This window comes from Carcharhinus amblyrhynchos, chromosome 9 (assembly GCF_965287045.1).
Source record: "Carcharhinus amblyrhynchos chromosome 9, sCarAmb.v2.hapA, whole genome shotgun sequence".
NCBI lineage: Eukaryota > Metazoa > Chordata > Chondrichthyes > Carcharhiniformes > Carcharhinidae > Carcharhinus > Carcharhinus amblyrhynchos.
This window is the reverse complement of record NC_137332.1, coordinates 69,220,762-69,235,031: the sequence shown is the minus strand read 5'-3', so window position 1 is coordinate 69,235,031 and position 14,270 is coordinate 69,220,762. Positions and strand designations below refer to the sequence as shown.

The 14,270-nt window shown below is 43.6% G+C and overlaps 1 protein-coding gene across 2 annotated transcripts in view; it reads right to left on the bottom strand.

Annotated features, from left to right (window-relative positions):
* LOC145347919 (flavin-containing monooxygenase 5-like) overlaps window positions 1-13,439 on the bottom strand; it is a 49,070-nt gene extending 35,631 nt beyond the window's left edge. Inside the window, exon 1 of one of the 2 annotated variants that reach the window (XM_080195893.1) lies at window positions 13,374-13,439. The gene's annotated coding sequence lies outside the window, so the exon portion shown is untranslated. Of the gene's footprint in view, window positions 1-13,065; window positions 13,107-13,373 lie in introns of those variants that run through there. The other variant, XM_080195895.1, reaches the window with a different exon arrangement.
* Window positions 13,440-14,270: the final 831 nt, after the last annotated feature.

The window sequence follows — 14,270 nt, the reverse complement described above, 5'->3', positions numbered from 1 at the left end:
AACATCTCATCAAGGCCATCCCCATAGCCCTACTACTTGCCTACAAACAACTGTGCAACCTCAACCAGGCCATTGCCAACAGCAAACTAAGCAGCCTTCAGGAGAACAGTGACCAGGACACCTCACAAACCTACCACAGCAACCTCTGAAAGACATGCCGGATCATCGACATGGATGTCATCATCTCATGTGAGAACGCCATCTACCATGTTCTCACATGACACATACTCTTGTGACTCAACCAACATTGTCTACCTGATACATTGCAGGAAAGGATGTCCCGAAGCATAGTACATTGTTGTAGCGTCTGCATCGTCTCGCCAATGGATGAATGGACATCACTCGACAATCATCAGGCAGGAGTGTTCCCTTCCTGTCAGGGAACACTTCAGCAGTCACGGGCATTCAGCCTCTGATTTTCGGGTAAGCTCCAAGGTGGCCTTCACAACACACGGCAACGCAGAATCGGATAGCAAAGCTCACTTTCAGTCACTTTCAGTGGGTTGTCTTTTGAAAAGACTGATTTGACATCTACAATGTCAGCTGAGTCTTCCAGGGCAGAAGGAGTGGTCTCACTGACCTCTTGCTCCAAATGGGCAGAGAATGCATTGAACTCATCAGGGAGGGGGAATATGGTGCCAGCAATTCTACATCCCTTCACCTTATTATGTCTTGCAGACCTTGCCATAATCGGTGGGAGTCCGTGTGGCTAGCCTGGTCCAGTACTATCTCTTGGCCTCTTTGATTGCTCTCCGTAGATCGTATCTGGATTTCTTGCGCAGGTCAGGTTGCCTAACTTGAATGGCTCAAACCTGGACTTCAGCAAGCAATGGGTGTCTATGTTCATCCATGGTTTCTGGTTCTGGGAAACACATGGATTTGCTTCTTTGGCACACAGTCTTCTACACACTTAGTAATGAGTAAGTGTTACTGCAGTAGCACACTCATTCAGGTTGGTCACTGAGTTTTTAAATATTGAGCAGAGCATTGACTCTATGCAGTCCTGTAGGAGATCATCTGATTCCTCAGGCCAACACTGCATGAATTTCTTTATCGGATTCTACCGTTTCAGTTTTTGCTTGTAAGCAGGGAGCAGGAGCACAGCTTTGTGGTCTGATTTGCCAAAGTGCGGGTGGGTGATAGAACAGTAGGCATGTTTGATATCTGTGTAGCAGTGGTTTCAGCCTCTGGTGGAACAGGAAACGTGTTTGTGGCAACAGGAAACGTGTTTGTGACATCTTGGTAAGACACTCTTGAGCTTGGCCGGGTTGAATTCTCTGGCCACAATGAATAAGTCCTCGGGATGTTTCGTCTCAAGGCTACTTTTGGTGGTATATATTTCATCCAGTTCAGTCTTCACATCTGCATGGGGAGGGATGTAAACTGCTGTCACGATAACAGAGGTGAATTCCAGTGGAAGGTAGTAAGGATCCTGCAGACGTTAGTAGAAAATCAAAAGGTGTTGATCAGAAGGCATACCCTACCTCCGCTAGCCTTGCTTCAGGCCACTGTATGGTCCATTCACTGGATTGAGAAGCCCTCTGTTTGTAGGGCATAGCATAATGAAGCAGACTAAATTAGGGTGTTGGGCCTGGCTATTTTTACATAAAGGTTTAGGCTATTAATCCATGTACATGCATTTTCAGACTGGGACACTGGATCAGCTTGGGCATGTTTTTTTCAGCTTTGGGACCAGTGACCATAATTCTATTGGTTTTAAGATAGCTATGGAGAATGATAGATCTGCCCCAAAAGTGAAAATTCTAAATTGGGGCAAGGCCAATTTTGATGGTACCAGGCAGAAACTTTCAAAAGTTAATTGGGGGGGTCTGTGGGAAGGCAAAGGGACGTTGGTAAGTGGCACACTTTTAAAGGTGTGTTAACTAGGGTTCAGGGTAAACACATTCCTCTTAGAGTGAAGGGCAAGACTGGCAGAAGTAGGGAACCCTAATGACTTGGGATATTGGGGCCCTGCTCAAGAAGAAGAGGTACATGATATACATAGACAGCTGGGATCAATTATAATCTCTTGAAGAGTATAGGGGGTGTAAGAGTAGTGTTAAGAGAGAAATCAGGATGGCAAAAAGGGGACACAAAATTGTTTTGGCAGATAAGGCAAAGGAGAATCCAAAGAGCTTCTACAAATACATATAGGGCAAAAGAGTAACAAGGGAGAGAGTAGGGCCTCTTAAAGATCAACAAGGTCATATATGTGTGGATCCACAAGAGATGGGTGAGATCCTAAATTAATATTTCTCATCGGTATTTACCGTTGAGAAAAGCATGGATGTTAGGGAACTTGGGGAAATAAATAGTGATGTTTTGAGGAGTGTATATATTACGGAGAAGGAGGTGCTGGAAGTCTTAAAGGGCATCAAGGTAGATAAATCCCCAGGACTTGATGAAATGTAGCCCAAGACATTGTGGGATGCTAGGGAGGAAATTGCAGGTCCCCTAGCTGAGATAATTGAATCATCGATTGTCACGGGTGAGGTGCCTGAAGGTTGGAGATTGGCAAATGTTGTGCCTTTGTTTAAAAAGGGCTGCAGGGAAAAGTCTGCGAACTACAGGTCAGTGAGCCTCACATCTGTGGTGGGTAAGTTGTTGGAAGGTATTTTGAGAGATAGGACCTACAGGCATTTAGAGATGCAAGGACTGATTAGGGGCAGTCAGCATGGCTTTGTGAATGGAAAGTCATGTCTCACAAATTTGATTGGATTTTTTGAAAGGGTAACCAAGAAGGTAGATGAGGGCAGTGCAGTTGATGTTGTCTACAAGGACTTTAGCAAGGCCTTTGACAATGTACCGCATGGTAGATTGTTGCATAAAGTTAAATCTCACAGGATCCAGGGTGAGGTAATTAAATGGATACAAAATTGGCTTCTAGAGAGTTGTTTTTCAAACTGGAGACCTGTGACCAGCTGTGTACCTCAGGGATCAGTGCTGGGTCCACTGTTATTTGTCATTTACATTAATGATTTGAATGAGAATATGGGAGGAATGGTTAGTAACTTTGCAGATGACACTAAGATTGGTAGCATAGTGGAAAGTTGAGAAAGTTATCTCCAACTGCAGTGGGATCTTGATGAATTGGGCCAGTGGGCTGAAGAACGGCAGATGGAGTTTAATTTAGACAAATGCAAGGTGATGCATTTTGGTAGATTGAACCAGGACAGGACTTACCTGGTTAATGGTAGAGCATTGGAAAGAGTTACAGAACAAAGAGATCTAGGGGTACATGTTCATAGCTCCTTGAAAGTGGAGTCACAGGTGGACAGAGTGCTGAAGAAGGCATTCGGCATGCTTGGTTTCATTGGTCAGAACATTGAGTACAAGCGTTGGACTGTCTTGTTCAAGTTGTACAAGACATTGGTAAGGCTACACTTGGAATACAGTGTGCAAATCTGGTCACCCTATTATAGAAAATGTATTATTAAACTAGAAAGAGCGCAGAAAAGATTTACTAGGATGCTACCGAGACTTGATGGATTGAATTATAAGGAGAGGCTGAATAGACTGGGATTTTTCTCTCTGGAGCGTAGGAGGCTGAGGGGCGACCTTATAGAGGTCTATAGAATAATGAAGGGCACAGATCAGCTAGATAGTCAATATCTTTCACAAAGGTAGGGGAGTCTAAAACTGGAGGGCATAGGTTTAAGGTGAGAGGGGAGAGATACAAAAATGTCCAGAAGGTCAATTTTTTCACACAAGCTGCCAGAGGTAGTAGTACTAGCGGGTACAATTTTGTCTTTTAAAAAGCATTTAGATAGTTACATGGGTACAATGGGTATAGAGGGATGTGAGCCAAATGCGAGAAATTGGGATTAGCTTAGGGGTTTTAAAAAGAAAGGGTAGCATGGACAAGTTGAATTGAAGGGCCTGTTTCCATGCTGTAAACCTCTATGACTCCATGACTCTATATCCTGTACCTGCTTTTGATAGAGTTGCTGTTGAGTACAGTACATGTTTGGACTATTTTTCCCACATTATCATTTAGCACCCATTACTATTACTAACCATTGCAATTACCTTCTAGGCCTTAGGGTGCTAATAATACAATTCCTCTAATAAGTTTGAGCACCTAAATTTTTATTTTATGGAAGCTAACTCTCACTGCACTATATGTACCGGTAGGGTAGTGAAATCCACCAATGTAACCAGTGAAATTCTCTCATTATCTGAGCTGGATTTCCATGCCTAATGTACAGATACAGCTTCAATAGTGTGCCAAATTAATACTTGATGAGACTAAAATTGGCCCGAATTATAAGATGTTTTATTCCAAAGTATCACACAGAATTTACAGCACAGAAACTGACCATTCAGCTGAACTGCTCTGTTCAGATATCCATGCTCCACATAAGCACCCTTCCATCCCTCTTTACCTAGTCCTACTAGCATAACCTTCCATTGTCTTCTTTAGGCAACAGCTAGAGTATTGCGCGCAGTTCCAGGATCCACATTATAGGAAGATGTGATAGCACTGGTGCAGAAGTGATCCCTCCAGGATGTAGATAGGATGGGCTGGAGAGTTTTAGTTTTGAGGAGACATTGGATAGACTGGAGCTGTTTTCCACTCGGGGGGACATGATTGAGATGTATAAAATTATGAGGGGCATAGATAGAAATGTTTCCCTTCAGTGGAGGGGTCAATGCCTAGGGGACACAAATTTAAGGTAAGAGTACAGGAGGTTTAATGGGATGTCAGGAATCCCTTTTTACCGAAAGGGTGGTGGGAGTCTGGAACTTACTGTCTTAAAGGATGGTGGAGGCACTGATCCTCAATATTTAGATGTACACTTGCAACGCCAAAGCATATGGCATGGGTCAAGTGCTGGAAAATGCAATTAGAATAGTCAGGTGGTTTGTTTTTAACTGGTGCAGACGCAATGGGCTTTTTCCTGTGTTGTATACCTCCATGACTCTTTTCTTGCCTCATCTATTGATCTCTTTTTCCTTAAATGTATTTGTCCTTTCATAATCATAAAGAGTCACCAAGAATAATCCAGATAATTACAGGCTGGTGAGCCCTACATTAGTATTACGGGAATTATTGGAGAGGATTCTTCGAGACAGGACTTATTCCCACTTGGAAATAAGTGGACATTATTAATGAGAGGCAACATGTTTTGTGAAGGGGAGGTCGTGTCTCATGAACTTGATCGAGTTTTTCGTGGAAGTGACGAAGATGATTGTTGAGGGTAGGGCAGTGGATGTTGTCTACATGGACTTCAGCAAGGCCTTTGACAAGGTCCCTCGTGGCAGACTGGTGTAGAAGGCGAAGTCACATGGGATCAGAGGTGGGTTGGCAAGGTGGATACAAAACTGGCTCGGTCAAAGAAGACAGAGGGTAGCAGTGGAAGAGTGCGCTTCTGAATTGAGGCCTGTTCCTTATTGATCAGTGCTAGGACTTTGTTGTTTGTAATAAATGTAAATGATTTACAGGAAAATGTAACTGGTTTGGTTAGTAAGTTTGCGGATGACACAAAGGTTGGTGGATAGCGATGAGGACCATCAGAGGGTACAGCAGGATATAGATCAGTTGGAGAATTGGGCGGAAAGATAACAGATGGAGTTTAATCCCGACAAATGTGAGGTAATACATTTTGTAAGGTCTAACATAGATAGGAAATATACAATAAATGGCAGAACCCTTAAGAATACAGGTCACTGAAAGTGGCAATGCAGGGGGAGAAGGTAGTCAAGAAGGCATACTTCATCAGCCTGGGCATTGAGTTTAAAAATTGGCAAATCATGTTGAAGCTTTATAGAACCTTAGTGAGGCTGCACTTGGAATACAGTGTGCAATTCTGGTCACCATACTACCAGAAGGATGTGGAGGCTTTGGAGAGTGTACAGAAAAGATCTCATAGCATTATGAATGAGGAGAGGTTGGAGAAAGTTGGTTTGCTGTCACTGGAACAACGGAGGTTGAGGGAAGACCTGATGGAAGTCTACAAGATTATGAGAGGCATGGACACAGTGTATAGTCAGAAGCTTTTTCCCAGGGTGGAAGGGTCAATTATTAGGGGGCACAGGTTTAAGGTGCGAGGGGCGAGGGTTAAAGAAGACGTACGAGACAGATTTCTTACACAGAGAATAGTGGATGCCTGGAACTCGTTGCCGGGGGAGGTAGTGGAAGCGGATACGGTAGTGACTTTTGGGCATTTTGACAAATACACAAATAGATGGGAATAGAGGGATATGGTCCCCAGAGGGATAGGGGGTTTTAGTTCAGTCGGCAGCATGGTCGGTGCAGGCTTGGAGGGCTGAAGGGCCTGTTCCTGTACTGTAATTTTCTTTGTTCTTTGTCACCTATTTTCTTGAGAAATTGTCCCCAGTCTGTTTAGTATTTCCTGATGGGAAACCCCTGCTCTGCGTGCTTTTTTAAGTGGCCTTATAAACATTGTCATTACTTTTAGTGATGTGCCTATCTGAATCTTAGATCTTTTTGTTCCTCTACCTCAGGTTGTAATGAGTACATGGTCTCCTTATTCTTCCTACCAAAATGTACTGCCTCCCACTTACTTGTATTGAAATTTATTTGCCAATTCCATACACGTTCTGCAGACTTAAATGTTTTCCTTTGTTTTGTTGCAGTCTTCCTCATTATTGACAAAATCCAGAATTTGGTGTCATTCACAAATTCTGAAAATGTACACTCAATCCCTAATTATTTGTGGAAACCGTGAACAAAAGTGATCTTAACACCAACACCAATCGCCAATGTGAGAGGAAGGTTCTTCACGCAGAGAGTAGTGGGGGTATGGAACGCGCTACCGAGTAGGGTGGTGGAGGCAGGAACGTTGGACTCGTTTAAGGTTTACTTAGATAGACACATGAGCAAAACAAGGATGGAGGGTTATAGTAAAGGGTATTAAATAGGGTCAGAGCCTCGGGACGACACCGGAAATGCAGACTTATATGTTAACGTTTTTGTCTTTTTATTCCGCAGGTGGAAGTCCACCTTGTTGTCAAACGAGGGGCATGCACACGGTGGGTCGTGCGTGGGCTGCTCTTGGAAGTTCCGGGAGTGGCCTAGTACTTCGTGTCGGTGTGTGTGCTTGATCCTGGACCGGTAGACGGGCGCCGCAACAGCTCGGTGACTAGCACTGCTAGCTGTGCAGATACATGGATTTGGGCCTGTGTCTGTGGGAGTTTGCGCATTCTCCCTGTGGTTGCGTGGGTTTCCTCCGGGCGCTCCGGTTTCCTCCCACACCCCAAAGATGTGCTCTTAAGCTGATTGGTATACCAAATTGACACTATTCTCCCCTAAATCTGGCTAAGTTAGGGGTTCCACTCGCAGACACGCAGGGCAGGGTAGGTGTAGGAGGATGCGGCGGCGCGGGCTCGTTGGGCCGAAGGGCCTGTTTCCCGTGCTGGGTTGTTCTTTGTTCTTTGTACTTGTGAATCACGACTTTCTGCCTTTTGTTAGTCTGAGTGACTACACTTTATTCTACTCTTTGTAGCCAGTTTGCTACCCATTCTGCTACTTGATTCCATGCCTCCACACGTTCTGAACGTAGTCATGAGTTTACTCGATAAAATACACAGAACAATGAAGATCAATAAAGAGTCATAAGTTACAATTGGTTTGAATTCTGCCAAACAATTAAACCAGTTAGGATTAAACCAGTCTTATCCCTGGATCTGATTAAAAGTACAATCACTTTGTACCCCATCTGACTGGCCAGGACACTACCTTGTGGCACTGCCTTCTTTTGATGCTCCATTGATTCTCGTGTTGTGATCTTTTCAAGCCACTCGCAGAACCTGAAGAGGTCAAAGACGTTTCCAACACCAGGGTGCAAAAGTACCCTTGTGAATTACCAGGCATTGATAATGAATTGTCCATTATTTTGATTTCAGGGAATTAAATTTCCATCCGATCTATAACTAGTACATCCTCAGCAGGAGCAAATATCAGCCTTTTGGTGACACCAAGAAAATGCACAATTTAATGTCCGCATCCTTTCGTTTGGAAATATGGCCATGATGGGCCAAATGGCCTCTTTCTGTATCATAACAATTCTGTGAAAAAGTTCCGAAACATGACAGGCCGACTGAATCATTTGAGCAATTTGTCAGAAGATAACATATAGCATGTTCAATTTTTGGGTATTGTCTAACCTTTTCACTGTAGAATGTTATGATTGCTCCATGGTGAGTTCCAACACTTCTTATCCTACCCTGAGATCTATACAAGCTGTGGAATTTAAATCCAGGTTCTTGTACAGAAGTACCTGCTTCAGTCTCTGGACACAGTAGAAGATTACAATAAATTTTGTGTTAAGCTGAATATTTATTGGATAAATACTAAGATAGCAAATTACCAGTAAATACATAATCCAAGGGCAAAATGATAAGTATATATCTAAAGCAGCTGATCTGTAATCCAACTCCTCAAATTCACAGTTTAAGCACTAAGCAGACAATTTTTAAATTTGTTTCCTTTTCTTTCAAGTGTATCAACAGGGTTTCTTCAAAGGTATTCAGCTGCAAATGCCTCTTTTGAAAAGAGTATGTCATTATTGTTAATCAGGAGACAGTTACAACATCAATCTTAAGATAAGTTCATTTCTGTCATTTCTAAAGGTTGGTAATAGTTCCCTTACTGTTGATTCTAGCACCACAAAGATACCAAATATAAATTTCATTGCAGGCAAAAATCCATTTTACTACAGCCAGAATAGGTCTTTGTGACCATATATCAGTCTAGCAGAAGGTTACACTGTATATTTCTTAATTTAAATCATGGACTAGTCAGCATTATTCTATAATGCCTCAAAAGGGCACAGGACAAATTATTGACTGAACAAAGGCTGCATCATATCAATTTTATAAGTTCAAAATCACTGACCCCATCCCATTGTATATGTCTTGCCCATATCTCCACAGCAGTCAGTTAAAACCAGTAGCCACTAACCCTGCACCCTACTTCAGTGGATGGTTCAATTCATTGACCTATATCAGATAACTTCAAAATATTCTTGAAAAACTAATTCAAGTTATGTCCAAACAAAAGACATTAACAGTCACTCACAGTATTTAAACACAGACGCACTGACCCAAACAGGCACCAGAATGTGGCAACTCGGGGAATTTCACAGTAATTTCATTGCAGTGTTAATGTACATTGCAGTGTTACTTGTGACGAATAAACAAGCTTCACATTTTTGAAACAAGCCTGAAACTCCTGTGAGTAGATGTGAAAAATATAGCTCATGTTACTTGAATAATCTGTGCAATTATGCATATAAATCTTCAAATAGTTGAATTCCCCTGCTCTTTCCCCGTAGTCGTGCAACATTTTTCCCTTCGTGTATTTACCAAGTTGCTAACCGTGTATTCCCCGATGAATGTACATTGAAAGACTGGGCCTTAATGTAAATTAACTGTACATTAATTTGACTTTTATCACCTTGAGCAATGGTGAGCAAGGAAATAAATAAGTAGCCTCAGCAACAAAAGTGCTCAATTCTGGTTATAGTCAGTAGGGTAGATTTGAGCCCCCATTTACTGCTAAGTAATTTTTAAAAATTAAAATACTAAGCAAATTAATTTGTGAATGCAAAAACAGTAGTTTTTTAATAAATAGAAAAATTGATGCTAGATTAAAAGCTATCCTAAATTAATTAGCCACGAAAAGTATAAACCAACTTTAAAAAAGCCTCTCCCCCCACCCAAGACTCAAGAAAATAAATCTTTGGCCTTCACACTCTGTTTTGTTTCCTTCAAAGTTCAAAGAGTGTGGAGTATGCCTTACAAACTCCTGTGCCACTCCACTTAGTGTAATTACTGTGCAATAAAAGTTACCATGTCAGCAATATCCACATCACCAGAAATGTTTTTATTTTAAATGAGCTAATCCCACATCAGGACAACAATTCCGCCCCTATGAGCAAGTTCACTGTCTGCTAACATATGATTACAGTTCATCATTATTTACAGCTGATTTTTCCAATTCATGGAACAAAGTCCAAAGTGAACATGGCATTCCATTTTATTTTGTTAACTGTCTAGGAACCGAGCAACTTAATGACTGAACAGGAGAGTGGACCAAGTGACACAAATATGTTTCATCTAGACTCAAAATGTTGGTTCTACTCTCTCTCCACAGACTCTGTCAGACCTGCTGAGATTTTCCAGCATTTTTCTGTTTTTGTTTCAGATCCCAGCATCTGGAGTATTTTGCTTTTATCTTACGCAAATACTGCAATGTGTTGCTTAAAATCCAATGTAACTGCTGACGCGTTAAGATACAATTACAGTTTCCAAGGGAGAAAATGTATAAATGACAATCCGAGAGGGACCACAAGGTTTTTGCAACCAGTGTTATAACTTAGGAGTAGTCCTAACCACTGTGCCATCACGCCACCCTTGACAAAAGGTACAAGACCAAAAGGAATGACCATGGGACAAATAAAAGACATGTCTGGAGGAGGTGTGAATGGCAGAATCATGTATAGCTTCCCTCTGAACACAGATGAAGAGAGACAAACAAGAGAGTAAAAAAAAGCAAAGAGAAAGGAAACAGAATTTGCTTCAACGTTGAGGCTAGAAGGTGATGAAGTGTCTAACAGAAAGAACATGGCTTTAGTACCTTTGGGGCAGCATGGTGGCACAATGGTTAGCACTGCTGCCTCAAGTGCCAGGGACCTGAGTTCAATTCCAGCCTCAGGTGACTGTGTGGAATTTGCACATTCTCCCTGTGTCTGCATGGGTTTCCTCCAGGTGCTCCGGTTTCCTCCCACAGTCCAAAGATGTGCAGGTTAGGTTGATTGGCCAAGCTAAATTGACCCTAGTGTCAGAGGGATTAGCCGGGTAAATACATGGGATTACAGGGATAGGGCCTGGATGGCATGGTTGTCAGTGCAGGTTTGATGGGCTGAATGGCCCCCTTCTGCACTGTAGGGATTCTAAATAGTAAGAATAAAGGTTTTGGAATAGAGATAAAGGCCATTGATTTATAAGCAGTTTAAGGCTCTAAACAGGACGTCTCAGTAAAGGTTTACATATATTGTTGTGCACAGAACTGAGCTCGAGTCATTTTGTGGGACCACAGAATTAGAGAATCCCTACAGTTCAGGAGATGCCATTCAACCCTTCAAGTCTGCACCAGTTCTTATCCAGGTTTACTCCATAACATAAGAACATAAGAAATAGGAGCAGGAGTAGGCCATCTGGCCCTTCGAGCCTGCCCCGCCATTCAATAAGATCATGGCTGATCTGTCGTGGCTCAGTTCCACTTTCCCGCCCTCTCCCCATAACCCTTAATCCCCTCTCTTATCAAAAACCCATCAACCCGCTTCTTAAAAATATTTAGCGAGGCAGCCTCCACCACTTCAACGGGCAGAGAATTCCAGAGATTCACCACCCTTTGAGTGAAGAAGTTCCTCCTCAACTCCGTTCTGAACCGCCCCCCCTTTATCTTGAGGCTGTGCCCCCTAGTCCTACTGTCTTTTTTGAGCGGGAAGAGTCTTTCCACCTCTATCCTATCCATCCCATTCATCATCTTATACGTCTCAATGAGATCTCCCCTCATTCTTCTAAACTCTAACGAGTACAAGCCTAGTTTATTCAGCCTCTCCTCATAGCTCAACCCCCTCAACTCCGGTATCAGCCTAGTAAACCTCCTCTGCACTCCCTCCAAGGCCAAAATATCCTTGCGCAGGTGCGGCGCCCAAAACTGCACACAGTACTCCAGCTGCGGCCTCACCAATGCCCTATACAGCTGCAGCAAGACCTCCCTACTTTTATATTCAATCCCCCTCGCTATGAAGGCCAGCATCCCATTCGCCTTCCTGACCACCTGCTGCACCTGCAGGCTGGGTTTTTGCGACTCATGCACAAGGACCCCGAGGTCCCTCTGCACCGTCGCCTGCTGCAGTTTTTCGCCACGTAAGTAATAGTCCTTCCTACCATTCTTCCTACCAAAGTGGACCACCTCACACTTGCCAACATTAAATTCCATTTGCCATTTCCTGGCCCATTTGCCCAGCCTATCTAGATCCTTCTGCAGACTCTCCACACCCTCCACACAATTTGCCTTTCCCCCAATCTTGGTGTCATCAGCAAATTTCGACACCCTACACTCGGTTCCCTCCTCCAGATCATCTATATAAATGGTAAATAGCTGCCCCACATAGTTAGTCTACTAATCCCACTAACCAATATAGGTTGGGACACTAAGGCATGACCAATTAACCTAAACTGTGCATCTTTGGATTACATGGATTTTGCTTCAGCCAGGGTCCAAGTTATATTTATAATTGGGCTGGGGAGGAGGGGGGGAACATTACACCAGAGTTTCAAATAAATAAAAGATGGTCTCAGTGGCTCAGCCCAATGAATTAATTCTATCCTGATAGTCTGGGCATTTGTCCACACAATCACAAGGTCAAGAAAGAGAATTATTCTTCACTCCTGTGCAGAATTACCTGTACTGGCCAGGGTCTGGTCCAGGTTCTAAATTTATTTATTTGCCTCACATGAACACTGCAATGAAGTTACTGTGAAAAGCTCCTAGCTGCCACACTCCAGTGCCTGTTCGGGTACACTGAGGGAGAATTCAGCAGGATCAATGCACCGAACCAGTACATCTTTCGGACTGTGGGAGGAAACCAGAGCACCCGGAGGAAACTCACGCAGACACAGAGAAAACGTGTAGACTCCGCACAGGCAGTGACCTCAGCTAGGAATCGAAGCCCAGTCCCCGGCACTGCTGTGAGGCAGCAGCGCTGGCCACCGTGCCACCCCACATCACTCACTCTCCAGCTGACCATGCATCATTTGTGACACCCGAGCGGAGGGTGCACAACTTGGGAGTGAGACCCCAGCTCTTGTTCATTGACAACGGCCGGTTAGGCTGCCATGAAGTATGCTGGAACACATCTGGGCTGGGGGCAGCTCCTCTGAGTTCCCCCCACTGCTCCCAGGAAGGGGAAAAACGGAACTGGATACAAGATACACATTCTGTGCAATCCAAAGAATTTACTCCATTTTTCAGGGAGTTGAGGTAGAGAGAAAAATAGCAACAACAAAAAAGAAGTGACAATCATTTACCTGGACACAAAGAAATATCAGCCCCCAACAGTAGTTAGTGACAAAACTGCCTTTGGACCTTGGGCTAGCTCATTGTAGGAAATCTCACAACACGAGGTTAAAGTCTAACAGGTTTATTTGGTGTTATGAGACTTTTAACTGTGTTTGCCCAGTCCAACGCCGGCATCTCCACATTCTAGCTCATTCTATCAAAGAGATAAGTGTCTTGCATTCTCCACAGTTTCATGTAGAATGCAACCAGGCGATTGGAAACAAACAAACAAGCGCCTGTCAGCCTCCGACAGAAGCCGCTAATCGCATTTACTCACCCTGTTTCCCCGAGCCCTCTCACCAACTCCACTATTTACAACTCTTGAATGTGACGCAGCTTTTGCCCCGGCCACTACTAACCCAGGAAGTGAAATGTCGAGTTATCTCACTCTCAACCACTGACATGTTTAAACAAATGAAAGCTAACCTTCAGGAAGGATAGTTTCAGGAAGTAAGTGGTCCGTCTGTGCGGCACACTGTCGGGGGAGGCGATGGAAACTACATGGATTCATTCAAATGTAAATTTACTGAAATTGCTATCACAGGGTAAAGATTTCGGGACGGACTACAGGAGTTGCTTGGAACTTGACTTGAGGTAACGATAGTTTCGTGTGAGGAACAGGTCGTTTCTGATTTCCAAAATTCTCCAATGTTGGGGCTTTTCACATGGTATCTGGGTCTGTTGTATGTTGATTGATAGGGATCGGAATGGTTTGATTAGTCTAGAACTGGGCTGAAGAGTACGGTGCACCGGTATGGTACAACTCACCCCATACCAGTCCTGTAGATACTCAACTCAGCACAACAATATGTATCATCTTGAGTCACCTCTAACCAACACAACTCCCCTGACCCCCAGATCTGAGTTACATCCCACCCCCTCACATAAGGAAGGAGATTGCAATGAGAAAGATTTACATCAACCCACGCAAGGACCTGAGCAAATCCTGCTCGCCTTTCATCATGCCAGCCTGGCTGGCTAAGACAGCCATGCCAAGGAATAACAGCAGAAACCCTATGGCAGCAGGAATGGAACCAACACATCACTGTTAAATATCACATCCTCATCACAGATCCCACAGCCCACACACCCGGCTTCAACCTTCTATGCCAACATTGGACATTCCTCAATCATTTCCACACTGGCCAAGGCCTCTGTGTAGCAAATTGGCACG